Source organism: Meles meles, chromosome 1, assembly GCF_922984935.1.
Source record: "Meles meles chromosome 1, mMelMel3.1 paternal haplotype, whole genome shotgun sequence".
NCBI classification, from domain to species: domain Eukaryota; kingdom Metazoa; phylum Chordata; class Mammalia; order Carnivora; family Mustelidae; genus Meles; species Meles meles.
Genome location: NC_060066.1, coordinates 95284704 through 95301282, shown reverse-complemented (window position 1 = coordinate 95301282; position 16579 = coordinate 95284704). Strand labels below are relative to the sequence as shown.

Sequence of the window (16579 nt, the reverse complement as noted above, 5' to 3'; positions counted from 1 at the left end):
TCTTTTTTTTTAAGATTTTATTTATTTATTTAATAGAGAGAGAGAGAGATCACAAGTAGGCAGAGATGCAGACAGAGAGAGAGAGGAGGAAGCAGGCTCCCTGCTGAACAGAGAGCCCAATACAGGGCTAGATCCCAGGACCCTGGGATCACCACCTGAGCCGAAGGCAGAGGCTTTAACCCACTGAGTCACCCAGGCGCCCCCATCTTATGTCTTCTTTACAATATTTTTCAGTGCTGAAATATAAGCTCCATTTCCTTTTGTTTTGTTCAGAAAAGATACTTAGCAACTTGACAATGCTTTCTGGATTAGTCATTGATATTTCTGATCTTTGTGATTAGATCTTCCAGATCCCTTATTTAACAGGAGATAATTTCTAGGAGCCAAGAATCTTTCCATTATATGCCCCTAATTAGCCTTTAGATATCTGTGCCCATTGCCACAGGAACAGAGGTGTGTGGTGAAGGCTGGTGCTTGGCTGCCAGACCTGCCTTCACCACCATCGTCAGTGGGCGCCTCAGGCTCGCTGTCCACGTGTCTCTACACAACCCATCTTTGTCACTGACCAAAGGAGGAACTGATTAATTGAGTCTCTAAAATGTCTCTTCATTAATAAAACATACTTTTGTGTACAAGGAATACAATATTGGTACAAACAAATATAATACTGGTAAAAATTAGTGAAAAAAAAAGTTAGTAAAAGAAATATCCCCAATAATGGGGTAGTGAGAAAGGCACAGATACTGGAATTTAGCAGAGCAAAGGTCCTATCATTGTGTGTGTGTGTGTGTGTGTGTGTGTGTGTGTGTTTGGCAGTTTATTTAATTTCCTAAATTTTGCTTTGTGGTCTATAAAATAGGGCAATGATGCCTCATTGAAATATAATGAAAATTAAGTGACCCAGTGTATGTAAAGTGCCTCTCATTTCCTTCATATGAAAATACCAACTATAAGAAAAAAGCAGTAAGCTTATTTCCTGACTGGTTCATCGGTCCCCATGAAGCCTCTTCATAGAAACCATCCTGCTACCCACTCATCCTAGACTGGGTTGAGACCCTCCAGGGGTAGCAACATAGCTGAATTTGCATTCACCATGATCCAAAGGCCAAGAAGTGACCCACAACAAAGGCCAGATGATACTTGCATCTTGAATTATATCCAAAGTAAACATAAGTCTCAGGGAATGGGGGCTGGCCACTCAAACTGATCATTCTGATCTAGCTTGAGTTTCTGGTACAATCATTGCTTTTGTTTCAATCATTCTAGAGTGGCAGGATGTGAACCAGAGCTCTCCAAACTGTGGGCAAGCCATGCTTGAAGGAGTCCTTAAGAGTCTGTATCATTAGGGCGCTTGGGTGGCTCAGTCCGTTGAGCATCTGCCTTCGACTCCAACCATGATCCCAGAGTCTTCAGATCAAGTCCCGTATTGGGCTCCCTGCTCAGTGGGCAGCCTGCTTCTCCCTCTGCTTGCTGCTACACCCTGCTTCACTCTCTCTCTCTCTGTCAAATAAATAAATAATATTTTTTTAAAAAAGAAAAATAATCTGTATCCTGTGGCCACTGCATCTGAATCTGACTGGATAATGGTTTACCGTCCCACACATTTATTATATTTCATATCACTGTCAAAGCTAACTCTGAGAACTCAGAGATTTCCATAGCCACAGTGAAAAGCAATATCATTATACCAGTAATAGCTAATTAGAAAACTTAGTAAGAGCAAATTATATTACCAATTAGCAACAAAAACATATGGTATCTGGGAATGAATCCAAAAAAAGGGACTGTAAAACTATATGGAGAAAACTTTAAAACATTATTAAAGGATGTAAAGAAATATCTGAATAAATAAAGTGAGGTATAAGATGTTTGTGGTTAAAAAGACTATGTCACAAAGATATTGGTTTCCCCAAATTAATCCACAAATTCAATGCAAATTCATTCCAGGAACCCCAATAGAATTGAGTCTGTGTGTGTGTGTGTGTGCGTGTGTGTGTGTGTGTGTAAATTGACAAGTTGATCCTAAAATTCACATGGAAGAGTGAAGAGCCAAGAGTAGTTCAGATATTTTAAAAAAAACACTTGAGAGAATTCTCCAAGTTATCCAGACAGGACAAATTGCAAAGCTATAGGAATCAGGATGATATGGGATAGACAAAGAAACATGCAGAGTAGCGAGAGCCTAGATTCATTTATATATGAAAACAGAGGAGGCATTGTGAATCAGTGGGGAAAGGAACAGATATTTGAGAAATAGCTCTGGAATCATTGCTTATCCATATAGGAAAAAGATCCCTGTAATGCTCCAGATACAAAAACAAATTTATGATGTATTAAAGCCCAAAATATTCTAGAAGAAACATATCATAGAAGGGAAGGATTTCTTAAATAAGGTACATACACAAAAACTACTTAACATTAAAGCTTCTGTTCAAAAATTATACCATTAACAACTTTAAAGTAAACCATAGACTTGGAGGATAGGTTTAAAAGGTATCTAACTGGCAGAGATGATAATTCAGGATTTATAAGGAACTTTACATGGCAAACATGAATAGAAAAATCACCCAATAGAAAATGAACAAAGGAAATGAATAGGTCATTTACAGATGGGAAACTTGAATATATTGTAAATATATGACAATCTCACCACCCACGTAGTAAATGTAAATTAAAACAGTAAGGTACAGTTACATTTACACCCATCAGACTGGCAACTATTTAAAAGGCTAATAATGCCAAGCTTTGGCAAGTATGTGGAAAAAAGAACACTTAAATCACACTCTGCTTTTGGTCATGTAAATAGGTGCAACCACAATAGAGCAAAATTTGATGCTAGAGAATTAGGTTAATATGCACAAACACTAAGACTGGAAATTCAGCTCATAAAAATATATAATAGGAAAAATCTCTCACATGTGCTCAAGGAAATATATACAAAAATGTTTATGACAAGACTATTTTGAATTCTCAACAACTGGAAACCATCTGTGTATTTCAAAAGAGATTAGATGATGATTGTGATGCATTCAAGAAGTGAAATGCTAGACCAGAGTTAATGAATTAATATCAATATAAATCTAAAAATGATATTGAGGAAAAAAAAACTAATTTTAGAACCCATTTCTCAAAAATATGTAAAAATACTACATACTGTTTATGTATATGATAATGTAAAAATATTATGTAAAGGAATAACTGAGGAAGGAAGGGAATGGCATTGGAGGAAAATACAAAAGAGCACTGAAATGTATCATTAAGGTTTTAAATAAACCTGAGAAAGTATGGCAAAGATCTGTCAAAATGTATTAATGTATGATCAAGCCGATGGTTCACGGTTTTAAATAAACCTGAGAAAGTATGGCAAAGATCTGTCAAAATGTATTAATGTATGATCAAGCCGATGGTTCACATCTACTTTAGATTTTAGGTATCAGTTCTAGGATTCCCCCAACTTTTGGTTTCTGTATCTCTCCTGAATTTTTTTTTTTTTTTATCTTTTTACCTTTATAACTCTCCTTTTCTAAAGATTCTTTTACACATGTATCCTGATTACTTTTAAATCTTCACCAAGTAATGTCAATATTTGGGTTGTCTGTCAAACTGTTTCTTTTAACTATTTTTTTTCTCTCTTGATGGTAGGCTACTCTCTCAACAATTAAATTATTAGCATAAATTATTCAGTAAAAGAAACCATGGTTTCTTGGAGTAGTGAAAGTAAAAACATGCTCAATAAAAAAAGGGGATTGGGGAAGCTTGCTGAAAGACCTCAGCAGCCAATATGAAGGAATTTCCAGTAGGCAAAACTGGAACAATTTGAACAAAGTAATGATCATATTGGGTTATAACTCACAAAATAAAACAGACATCCATGAGTCCATGCTTATATAAATAAATAAATAAATAGGTGCATGAAAGAAAAGAAAAAGTTCTTTCTTACAGAAGAATTCTAATTAATATATGTAGAAGGTATGACGGAAATATAAAATTAACTTTGGGCAGATACCGCAATGATAATTGCTGCAGGCAGGATCCACCCATTGATACAAAAATTAGCATTTTAGGGGCACCTGGGTGGCTCAGTGGGTTAAATCTTTGTGTTCGGCTCAGGTCATGATCTCAGGGTCCTGGAATCAAGACCTGCATCAGGCTCTCTGCTCGGTGGGAGCCTGCTTTCCTCTCTCTCTCTGCCTGCCTCTCTGCCCACTTAGGATCTCTATCTCTCTGTCAAATAAATAAATAAAATTTTTTAAAAATTAGCATTTTAGGGGCACCTGGGTGGCTCAGTCAGTTAAGTGTCTTCCTTTAGCTCAGATCATGATCCAGGAGGATCGAGCCCCATGTCTGGCTCAGTGGGGAGCCTGCTTCTCCCTCTCCCTCTGCCAGCCACTCCCTTTGCTTCTGCTCTTTCTCTCTATCAAATAAATTTAACCCCTGCCAAAAAAAAAATCAAAACAAATTTTAGCATTTTAGGAGAAGCAGCATGCATAGTCAATGTATTTCTCACAAATATTCATCAATTATAAAAAGAAAAATAGTGCGGGTGACTGGATGGCTCAGTTGGCTAAGCGTCTGACTCTTGATTTCAGCTCAGGTCATGATCTCAGGGCCATGGGATCAAGCTCCACACTGGGTTCTGTACTCAGTGCAGAGTCTGCTTGAAATTCTCTCTCCCTCTACCCCTCCCGCACTCCCTCTATCCCTCTCAAATAAATAAACAGATAAAGAAAAAAAAAGAATGAAAAATAATAATTTTTTTATGGAGAAACCCAACAGACAACAATTTAACCCAATGATCAAGGTTAACAGCTCCCAAAAAGACCTACAGACATCACATATCTCATATGATGTAATAAAAATGGCACAACATCACTTTTGTGCCATTTTTGCATAAAATGCATAATCTTAATCTAATCATGAGAATACATAGGATTAATCTAAACTGAGGACCAAAATGATAGATCAACATTTGTCAAAAGTGTCAAGGTCAGAAAAGATAAGGAAAGACTGGGGATTGGAGAAGATAAAAAGTTTAAAGTATTGTGAGATCTTGGATTGGATCCTGGGACTGAAAAGGATATCAGTGGAAAAACTGATGAAATTTGAATAATGTCTGATTTGAAGTTTATTAATAGTATAATACCAATGTTAACTTTCTGGATTGATCGTTGTACTATGAGTATATATGATATTAGCATTAGCAGAAGGTGGGAAGTGTCTATGGGAACTCTGCTATATCTTCAACTTCTCTATGTGTCTAAATTTATTTCAAAATAGTTTAAAAACTTACCATCGTATCAGTTGGACTATGTCTCATTTTTCACTTTGTTAGGGTGGATCTATTCCAATTTTGCCCTGAGTTGTAAGGATTTGGTCCTTAGTCTTGGAATTAGCCCTAGTATTTCCCAATATGTATTTTGAACTGTAGCTATAAAGTAGTAAACCTGCCCTTCCTCCTAGCATGTGGCCTTTTTGGAGTTTCAGTGAAAAGTCAGAGTGTTACTAAGTCCTTCTAATGTGGTGAGGCTTGAACTTTCAACTCCATCTGTGACATCAGGCAGCTGCTGCTCACAGCTGGGCTCCTCCAATTCTCTGCTCATATATGAAGTTCAAAGACAGCAAAGAATTCAAGAGGAATTCAAGTGCAGATGTTAGGGCTGTCCTCTCTGCTGAGTCCTTTTCTCTGGGATTTCCTGCTTGGATTTTAACTGCTCTGACAACCTTGAATTCCAACCTGACTCTTCAGTCTGCTATGATGGCTGCCTTCTGCTCCAGTGCTTGAGTGTCCTGTGAATTGACTTGGGGTGAGGGTGGGGGGCGGAGCTGGAGAGGTGTGTCTCTCCTCCAGCTTCTGCCTAGGTTTGGTTGTCTTCTGCTATCTTAAAGCTGTAGTAGTTTTATATTTTCTCCAGGGTTTAAAATGGTCATTGAAAAGAGAGGTAGTCTATATAAGCTACTCTATCAGTACCAAGACACTGGTGTGTAATAAACTTTTTAATGTTTAAATAACTTTATATTATAAATCTTTAAAACAATAGAATTATTATCGGTATGTCAGGAAGTTTTTTTTTTTTTTTTTAAGATTTATTTGTTTATTTATTTGACAGAGGGAGAGAGAGAGAGCCAGCGCACACAAGCAGTGTGAGCAGTAGGAGAGGGAGAAGAGGTTCCCTTTTGAGCAGGGATCTTAACATGGGGCTCAATTCCAGGACCCTAGGATCATGACCAAGATGAAGGCAGACACTTAACTGACTGAGCCTCCCAGTGCCTTGGTATATCAGGAAGTCTTAAAGGTTTTCCAGAACCTTCATGGCCATCTCAGGGTGAAATATAAGATAGCCTTAATGTTTTCTTTGGACTTAGTCCCTTCATAGAAGTGCCCTTCCTTCATGGCAGAGACTCCTGGTCTTACTTTTAGATACTTCTCAAAGACTCCATTGAATTTCAATTGGTTATCAATTTATCCAGTGCCTTCTTCAGTTCCCAACACAAATAATTATTGAATGAAAAGATGAAGGAAGGAAGGAGGGAAGGAAGGAAGGAAGGAAAGAGGGAAGGAAGGAAGAGAGGAAGGAAGGGTGTCCCTGATAAAATAAAGCCTTGGAGCAGGACACCCAATCTGGCAAACCTCAGGCTCATTTAAAATTGCTGGTGCAGTCGAAGACATTATTTTGTTTCTTGAACTTCTGTCATTTATCAGGTAATATGGTAGTTGTTCTGTAAATCCACTTTTACCTGCTGTTCCTCTTTGTGGTTCACTCATTTGCTGATCTATTCGGATCCCTGAAACAATGTCACTCTTTCCTCAAGAGCTCTTATGATCATCTTCTCTAACGAGCACCCCCATCCCGGCACTCTGTATCCTTTTCTTCTGTTTTTTTCCCCCCTTCATATTAATTACCTCTACTTTATATTATATCTAGTATTATACATTATAAATCTTTTAAAGATTTTGTTTGTTTGCGAGAGAGAGAGATTGAGAGAACAAGTGGGAGAAGGAGCAGAGGGAGAAGCAGACTCTCTGTGGAGCAAGGAGTGCAACACGGGACTCCATCCCAGGACCTTGAGATCATGGCCTGAGCCTAAGGCAGATGCTTAAGTTACTGAGCCACCCAGGCACACAATATATTATATTATATTATATCATATAATATTATATTTATTATATTACTTGTGGTGTCTTCCCCAAAATATTAGCAACATAAGCACAGAAACTTTAATCTTCTCCTCATCCCCGCCCTCCAACCACCCTCTAAATGCTGTATTTCCAGCATCTAGAACAGTATCTGGTGCTCAATAAGAGTTCAGTAGCTACTCATTAAATGGATAAATGAATTTTCACAACAATCCTGCTGGGCTATTATTTTTATTCTCATTAAACAAATAGCAAACCTTAAGATCAGGGAAATAAATTAGCCAGTCATAAAACAAGTGGCAGTTGTGAATTAAACCTAGATGTTCTAAAGGGTCTCAGGGTTTGAAACATGGTAGACGACATGGACCAGCAACAAACTAAGACTGTGGAAGAGCGCCTAGATCTCATTGGGCTCAGCCTGGTTGAGCGAATTTATGTGAAAAATAGAAACTACATAGAGCTTCAAGGCAGATGACATGTTTATGTGACCAGAATTTAAATGTGATATTGGGACATGTGGGAGAAACTGGGACTACTACAGAAATTGATGAGGAAACATATGAAGAGACATATAAATTAACGGACAGAACATTCCAGCCAGGGAGATGGAGTAATAGCTGTCCCTCCATTAAGAGTTGGCTGAAATAAAGAATTCACCGAGTATGGGCTAGAGGAGACTTTGTATGATTGCCCCTTTAAAAGACATTCAAAAGAGAAACCCGAGTAAATTTTGATATTGAGGAATGACCAAGGACTCTTCCATTCTTGAAATGACTTGATTTGCAGATAACCTAGACATTCTTAATCTAAAGGGCATTTTTTTCCAACTCTTTCAATAAATGGGATCACCAAGATGCTGAAAGGAACCCCACCCCCCCAAAACAAACAAACAAACAAACAAACAAACAAACAAGTCCCTCAGATGTTCTGTCTCTAAGTCCATTTCTTCTTCTAGAAGAACAGTAGAAAGTGGAGTCAAAGCAGGATGCCCAGCCTGGGGTGTCAGCCTGGGGTGAGAGGAGGAAGAAGGATGACATGGTGGGTGGGCAGTTTTGCTCAGTGGCCACTCAGCATGCTTTCAAATCACTTCTTTCTAAAGTCTAATATGTCTCCTAATATGTCTTAGGCTAGCAGCATTCATAGTGAAAATGGAGTGAGGTTAACACCTGAGCTTGGAGTCATCTCCTCCATCAGCTCCCTTTTGTGAATTTGTTTGCTGAGCTCATAGATCTGAGAGTGAAATTGTAAAGGAAAGTGCCAAAAAGGCTAGGAATTAAGTGACATTAACGTATCTGTGCTCAGTCTTATTGTACAGAATTCTGTGTATTATTATTATTATTATTATTATTATTATTATTATTATTATTCTCTACCTACCTACTTTCTCTGTTACTGACTCCTAGGAGGACCCAAACTGGGAAGAGAGTTGGGAAGTAGTTCTAAATAATGTCATTGTAAAGACCAACACAACTAAAATGCAATGCATTTCATAGATTAACCAAGTAATATGTGGGGGCGCCTGGGTGGCTCAGTGGGTTGAAGCCTCTGCTTCGGCTCAGGTCATGATCCCTGGGTCCTGGGATCAAGTCCTGAATCGAGCTCTCTGCTCAGCGGGGAGCCTGCTTCCTCCTCTCTCTCCCTCTGCCTACCTCTCTGTCTACTTGTGATCTTTGGTTAAAAATCTTTAGCCAATTAATATGTGACATCTCTTCTGCAGAGAGAAGAGATGCCCTTTTGAAGAAATTGCTCAGGAAACACTCTCTGAAGATACTTCTCTAAAATATTTCTATAGACATACCACCAAAATGTATGTATTAGCTATAGATTCTGCAGTTAGTGGGGACACGAGCAATACAATTTTGTTTTGATTCATTACTGGGTATAGTCCAAATGTATTGAGGAAGATGTCTGGTAACAGGAAATGGGTCTGCTCTGGGTTATGTGTGATAACTTGCTGGTATTGTGCCTCAACCAGAAGAGCAATATGTAGGAAAATAAATACCTGAGAATCATGGCTTTTTCTCTCCCCCTGCCTATATTCGTAAATAGGACATTTGTGACTTGAGCGATAACACTCTAGGATATTCACCTCAAAGTCTCTGGAGTCTGACACTGCCTCAGTCTGTAAAAAATTGCTTTCCCAGCTTCTCACCACTTTTGCCAATTTTGCAACCCAAAGTTGTGGAAAATGTGTGTGTTTTTGTTGTTGTTGTTTTTGAGAGCATTTGAAATCTATGTAAGCCAGATGTCATTTTCATTAGTTATTTTGCAAAGTTCTTTCCCTCAACTCACCAAACAAAATGTAAAAAATGAAACAGCTCGCACAGAGAACCTTGCTTCACTTCTCCTGGATCTGAGGGGCACGCCCACTAGAGGGTCCAGGCCCATTCTGAGTGAGGGCAGGACCACCGGGTGAAACTGTGGAGTGTGAGTTCCCCCTCTAACTGCAGCATCGGCTACTAGCTCCTGGCCAGGTTGTTGTTCTAGAACATGGGCTTGCTATTGCTGGATTTAAAGTAGAAATCTGAATTTCATTGAAACTTCCCAATTTTCAAATGTCAGCGAGTAATTAAAATTTTATAGACACAAATGGGACACAAGACCCATGGGCCCAGTCAGTAAATAAAATCCAACTGGTGTTCAATATTTGATATGCTGGGTGGGGTCCTAGACAGCCAGTCCCTCCAAAGAAGGATTTGCAAGAAGCTGCAGACCCCCCAACCCCCACCAAACTCTTGAAGGTCATGTGTTTTTACTATATTTGTGAAAGAAAGAATGTGTCATACCTTCTGTGGAGATTTTTCTTGGCTACTTCCTTTCTTACTCTCTCCTTTCCTACCCATGAGAACCCACCCCCTGGAGCTCCTCCTTATTAGCCCCCTTGAAAAGCTACTGAGAAGTCTCCTGGGTCAGCAGAACCTGGATGGGTGTGAGGCTGCCCCTGTCTTTATTTTTGTTTCCTTGACTCTCCAAATTGTTGTCCCCCTCCTGCAAGACTCCATGACAGCCAATTACACTGGAGAGGGGTGACTAATTAAAGAGTTTATGCCTTAGAAAGATTTTATTATTTTATAGACTATATATTTATATCAATGTCTTCATAATTCAAAGAAGAAGCACAACAAGAAAGTCAAACAGGCCATGAAATGGCCTTGCTGTCCTATCCATTCCATTTTCATTAAATCCCCCAGTCAGGAACTCAATATGGTGCTTCACATTCAGGGAAACCCTATCCTTCCTTCCATAGGCTCCCTCTCCCACATTCCTCCCATCCCTCAGCAAGACAAGGGAGGTAATGACCCCAGCACGGATCTCCTGATGTCTGACTTATTCTGACTAGCTACCATCCAGGGGTCAGTGTGGTACAGACAGTGAGTGGGGAGGGTGCTCACTCACCATGATGCCCCAGAGGGGGCTTGAGCGACACAAGTCCAAGGCAGTACATAGCTGCCATTCAGGTTGGCCATGCAGCTCGGGCTCCTTTGAAGGTAATGTACCTCTTTATCTGCCAGCGTCATCCAGGAGCTAAGTATCCAATCAAATAACACACACACACACACACACATCTAAGGACAAGCAGTAGTTCAGTACTTCTCAGGGCAGTATGGTCTAATCTACATTAAGGAAGAAAAACATTTTCCTAATTGGGATAAAGTTTGCCCGGCTGGCCTCTGCCACAGTGGAGGGAGGGCTCCACTCCTCACAGTGGTGTTGGCTCACCTTTGTTCTTCTGCCAGCTCTCCATTCCCTCTGGGTCCAGTAGGGAATAAAATACAGAATTCGTTAAAGGTGGCCATTAACTTCTTAATGTCCATAACTTTGTTGGAAAAAACCCAGAAGAGTCTTTTGAAATTCTTTTCTTTTATTTTTTTCTTCAACAGGGTCCTATTTTTGTGAGGACTTTCTGCAACCTTTTTACATAAAAACCATTTCTAAATAACCCCTAAGGATTAAAGAAGGGGTGGGTACATGGTTTGTGAGTTTAGTTACTCTAAAAAGGTGAATACAAATTCCTCATCAGTAGGTGAAGAATCAAGGTCATGTGTGGGAAATTCTGACATTTTCATCTGCCTTCCTGATTTTTCACCCACCAGTTTTTGTTGTTGTTGTTGTTGTTTTAAAGATTTTGTTTATTTATTTGACAGAGAGAGAGAGAGCACAAGCAGGGGTAGCAGCAGAGGGAGAGGGAGAAGCAGATTCCCCATTGAGCAGGGAACCTGATGCAGGGCTCGATCCTAGGACCCAGGGCTCATGACTTGAGCTGAAGGCAGATGCTTAATGACTGTGACACCCAAGGGCCCCTCTCCCCCAAGCTTTTTTTTTTTGTTTTTTTTTGTTTTGTTTTGAGAGAGAAGGAGAGCATGTGCAAGCTGGGGATGGGGAGGGTCAGAGGGAGAAGGAGAGAATCTTAAGCAGACTCTGAATTGAGTGCAGAGCCTGACTCTTGGCTTGATCTCAGGACACTGAGATCATGACATGAGTCAAAACCAAGAGTCTGACACTTAACTGACAAAGCCACTCAAGTGCCAGTTTTATGGTCAGAATCTTTCAGCATTAATAAGACAATAATTTAAGGGAAATAATTGGTATAAATTGTATTGGGGATTGAGATTAAAACGTGTCACATGACACATACATGTATTTTGCAGCAATAATGAAAATGAACAACTTCATTTCTTTTCTTTTTGCGGTCAGTGAGAATTATTACTGAATATGCCTTTCACTTTATAATGCTGGGTCTTATATATTTCTAATAAGGTAGGAACAGTTTCATTTTTTATAAATTTCAAACAGGTCCATTTCAGGGATAGAAGAAGACTGGGTTTCTATGGACAAAACAAACACTGTGAACTGAATAGTTAAGACACAGTGGCCTCTGAATCATTGTTTGCACTGACAAATACTGTGGCTAGCACAGAGGACAAAAGCATGTGCCTGAGGTCAGGAAGACCAATTTAAATCCTAGCCCTTCCCTTGCTGGTGGGAGGAACTTGGACAACACAATTGTCAAAGTTTGGGTTTCCTAGGAAGCAGCCTCTGACATAAATGTTGGTGTTTAGGTGTTTATTAGGCAACACCCCTGGAAAGAACAGCTGATTTGGGCAGAAGAGAGTTTGAGCCCTGAGATCTATCTCATAGCCTCAGTCACCCTACTGGGAACTCTGGAGCTAAGATGTTCTTGCAGATTGATGTTGGACTTTGGTATCTCCCACTCATTGGATGTGGGCTACATACTGCAGGGGTGTGATCTGAGGGAGGCAGCTCTCCACAGTTTGAGGCTAGCCCTGAAGGGAATGACAGCACTCCCAACAGCTGGGGCAAGTCCTTCCTTGAAGATGGACCTGGGAAGAGGAATCTCTGGCCATCTCACTTGACTTCTCTGAGCTTCAGTTTTCTTTTAAGAACTTTGAAGACTGAATGGAGTAATGAGTGTAATTCAGATAGCATAATGCTGAGAACTTTCTAACCTCATGACAAACATTCATTCTCATTATTGTTATCATTCAAAGTTGAGGCAGCTAATTTCAAAGTGCTTGTTCATACAAAAAAAAATGGAGACATTCTTTTCAATGCTTTCTACATCACAAGGTATACATTCCCAAGCACATTATACAGTGCAACAGTTTCTTGAATTTTCTTTAGTTTGGAGTGCAAAATTCCAAGGTGCAGTAGCTTCAGCGAAATGGGGAAAGTAGTGTCCTATAGAGATACAAGGATACTGGGGTGTCTCACAGGATCATGGACATGAATTAAATGGATACTGTGAACAACGGGCACAGGAAGACATGAGGGTTTACTCTACATCTTCTTCTCCGCTTTTCCAAGCAGCAGCACCGCCGACAACACACTCATATAGGCCTTTTACGACTCTTATGTCGCACAGATCACCTTCCTTCACTCCTTTGATCTCGTGAGAACGAGGCCGAAAACTGAAACTGACAACATCCAGGCTTTACGCATCCAAGTGCTGTGAAATCCCTGAAGGGCTGCGATTGGTCTGACTTGAGTCAGGTGTCCAGCCCCGGACCAATGAAGAGCAGCAAGGGTCACATTGTCACATGGCTTTCTTTGCTTCCAACGTTGTCTGGTTAGGGGCAAAGAAGCAGAGGAGTTTCAAGAAAAAGGTGTGATTAGACAGTAGGTGGCCAATGCACCCAGAAAGCTGGGAAAAATACTTTCCTTGGATCTTACCTTTGGAGAAAAAAGACAATGTGGATCGTTGGAGAAAAGCAGTTATGGATCAGAGGGAAACGAGCTGTCTGTTGGCAACAAGAATTGTCGCTACGTTTGTTTTCAAAGTAGTTTGGGAAAAGGGAGAGCTGGAGGGGCCTATTGCGCTGGAAATTGTCTAATCATTTCATGTTACAGGGATTTTCCAATCTGGAATTGATGGGGATACACTGGATGCAAGATTCATATTCTCTCTCTCTCTCTTAAAGAGGATTAAATACATGTAGCCAACAACCCTGTTTGACTTCCTTTGACCTTGTACTGTATCATTTCTCACAGTGAAGAGATAATTCGGTCAGAATATTAGAACTTGAGTGATACCATTTTGTTTAGAAGGATTTAGGGGCAGAATATTCTCTCCCCCCAAAATGTTTTATTAATTATGTGCAGTAATTTAGGAAAATGAATACTAAATGAGATGTATTAAGGATAGTGCACAAGCCTTCAAGATATTTTGCACTCTTTCTGTGGGAAGAATCAGCTTGGAGAATTTGATCTTCCCATTGTCATTTTCATTTTGAATAGTTGCTTGTGGGAAGCATTAACTGCAGCAGCAATTTATAAAAATTGCTTCATAAGCTCTAACAGAACTGTTGTCTCGATTTATTTAGAGCCTCTGCCAGCTCCAAAGACTCACCTGAGTTGTTATGTTCACATTGCGTTTCTGAGGCTAAGGGAAGCTTCTAAAGTCTGTATTTTTGGGGACTGCATAACTATTCCCTCTTCTGTTTTCAGCTACATACATATGTCAATGAAACATTCCAAATGTTCTAGAAATTTTCGAGAATTAAAGAGATGAAGGAAAGGATTTTGAAAATGTTTTTGCCAGCATCCCACACCCAATTCATGAATTTGGGTGAGTTTTCTCTCTCCAATAAGCAATGTGGTCCAGCTTGGTGGTCAGATATAGTTGGGTTTGAATTCTAGCTTACTAGCACTCTGGTCTTGAACAATTAGATCTCATTCTTCAAACAGTAAATGTCCTTGCATCTCTAACAGTAGAGTATCTTCTTCTTCATGTTCTTCTTCATGTTCTGGGAACCTTGTCATAACTCTTTGCCTGCAAACTAGCTTTTTCTGGAAACATTTCCCCTGGAGTCTTCTCAAAAAAGGCTGATTTTCTTTTCTCATTTCACAGTTGCCTTAGATGTTGCCCTTGCTCCCCTCCCCCCAAAACAGTGTCATTTCCAGACCATTAGGTCTTTTTTTCCTTTTGGAAAAAAGAAAGAAAGAAAGAAAGAAAAGAAAGAAAGAAAGAAAGAAAGGAAGGAAGAAAGAAAGAAAAAGAAAGAAAGAAAGAAAGAAAGGAAAGAAAGTAAAATAAAATAAAAACAATACAGCCTCTTTGAAGCTCATGGTCCTTCACTTGAAAAATCTTCCTCAGCTTTGTAAAAACCAAAATCCCGTTCATTCCATGGAACACTTCAGTCCATAGGTGGCAGCCTTCTTTTTCCACCCAAACCTTTGCCATCATCTTTGATGACTTCATCATGCATAAAGGTGTCTTCATTCATTTTAGTTTCTCAGGTCCTAGATTATGTCATTTCCAATGACCTTGGGACAACTCCACTACATCTACACGCTCCCAAAGTTATGTCTTGCACTATATCATCAATATAAACTGTACCACCTCAGAAATCTCAGATTAACATCTCCCAATCACGGCTTCCTATTATTTCAGCTCCCATGCCTAAGTACCCTTGCAACTTTTCAACCTCAGTACAAATTCTAATCCCCTAAAATGTCTCAACTTTCTATCCACTGGCCCTCCTCTTGTTATTCTTCTCTCTAGCTCAGTATGTATTTTATGATTTGTTATTATAATCACTCTCTTGCAGATAGTGTCACCTCTGTTCCTGTCCTCTAATTTTGTCCCACTCACCTGGTAAAACTCCAACCTTGAATGAACTCAGACACCCAAATTCCCATTGCCTATATCCAAACAGCAGAGGGTTGCTGGAGAAAACCTTCCAAGCAGGCTGGTGTTACAATACATGAGTGTTCACTAGCTTCAACTGGGACCTTGCTCCTACAATTCGAGGTGTTTATTTTATTTTATTTTTTTCAAAGATTTATTTATTTATTCCAGAGAGGGAGAGAAGGAGCGAGCACAAGTGGGAGGAGCAGGGAGAGGGAGAGAGAGAATCTCAAGCAGACTCTGCTCTGAGTGCAGAGCTCTATGTGGGACTCAATCTCACGACTCTGATCATGACCTGAGCTGAAACCAAGAGTCAAACCCTCAACTGACTGTGCTACCCAGAAGCCCCAGTCTGATGTGTTTAAATATGCAACTCCTTCTTACCTTCTTCAAAGTTCCAACTCTTCTTCCCACTGTTTTTCAGAGCAATGCTGGCCTTTCCTTCACTGAGAAAACATAAACTTTCTAATTTTTATGCTACAGTCGATGTGTGATAAGGATGAATACCTGATCAATTAACAGAAAAATCAGATCGAGGCAGAGAATTAAAAGAAGTACACACATATATCTTACAGACTTGTTCTGTTTTACACATAAAAAGAACATTTATGGGGCACCTGGGTGGCTCAGTGGGTTAATGCCTCTGCCTTCGGCTTGGGTCATGTTCCTGGGGTCCTGGGATCAAGCCCCACATCAGGCCCTCTGCTCGGCAGAGGCCCTCTGCTCCTCTCTCTCTCTCTCTCTCTCTCTGACTACCTCTCCACCTACTTGTGATCTCTGTCAAATAAATAAATAAAATCTTTAAAAAAGATTAAAAAAAAGAACATTTATTTATAATTTTGATTATATAGTCAAGACCATTATATCGAGTCTTTTTTATAGAGGCTTAGGTTTCCCTACTATGCAATTGAAATCCACGATATCCAGTTTCAATTTTTTAAAAGATGAATAATCACTTATGCATTTTTGAAAACAAGATGAGTTTGGAAGAGGATGCTTTTTTTTTTAAATGATTTTTTTCTCCAAATTTTGAGAATGGTCTTGCCACACCAAACTAAACATTTTTTTAAAGATATCTTGCTTTTATTTAATCTTTCTAAAGCATTCAATATAGTTTCCTTAGAAACAACTCTCTTTTTTCTGTCATAACTCATGTGCAATAGTTTATTAATTTTCATAATTGTTATAACTAACATAACTGACATAAAAAGATTTGGGAACAAACATCACCATCTCTTGATGTGGATATGAACCAGCTGGTGAGAGCACAAATTTTGTCAATGTTGTCTTATACA

At 39.5% G+C, this 16579-nt stretch overlaps 1 pseudogene; it reads left to right on the top strand.

The window, feature by feature from the left end:
* The first annotated feature begins 7484 nt into the window (after nt 1-7484).
* On the top strand, nt 7485-7778 carry LOC123941040 (annotated as a pseudogene).
* The last annotated feature ends 8801 nt before the right edge of the window (nt 7779-16579 follow it).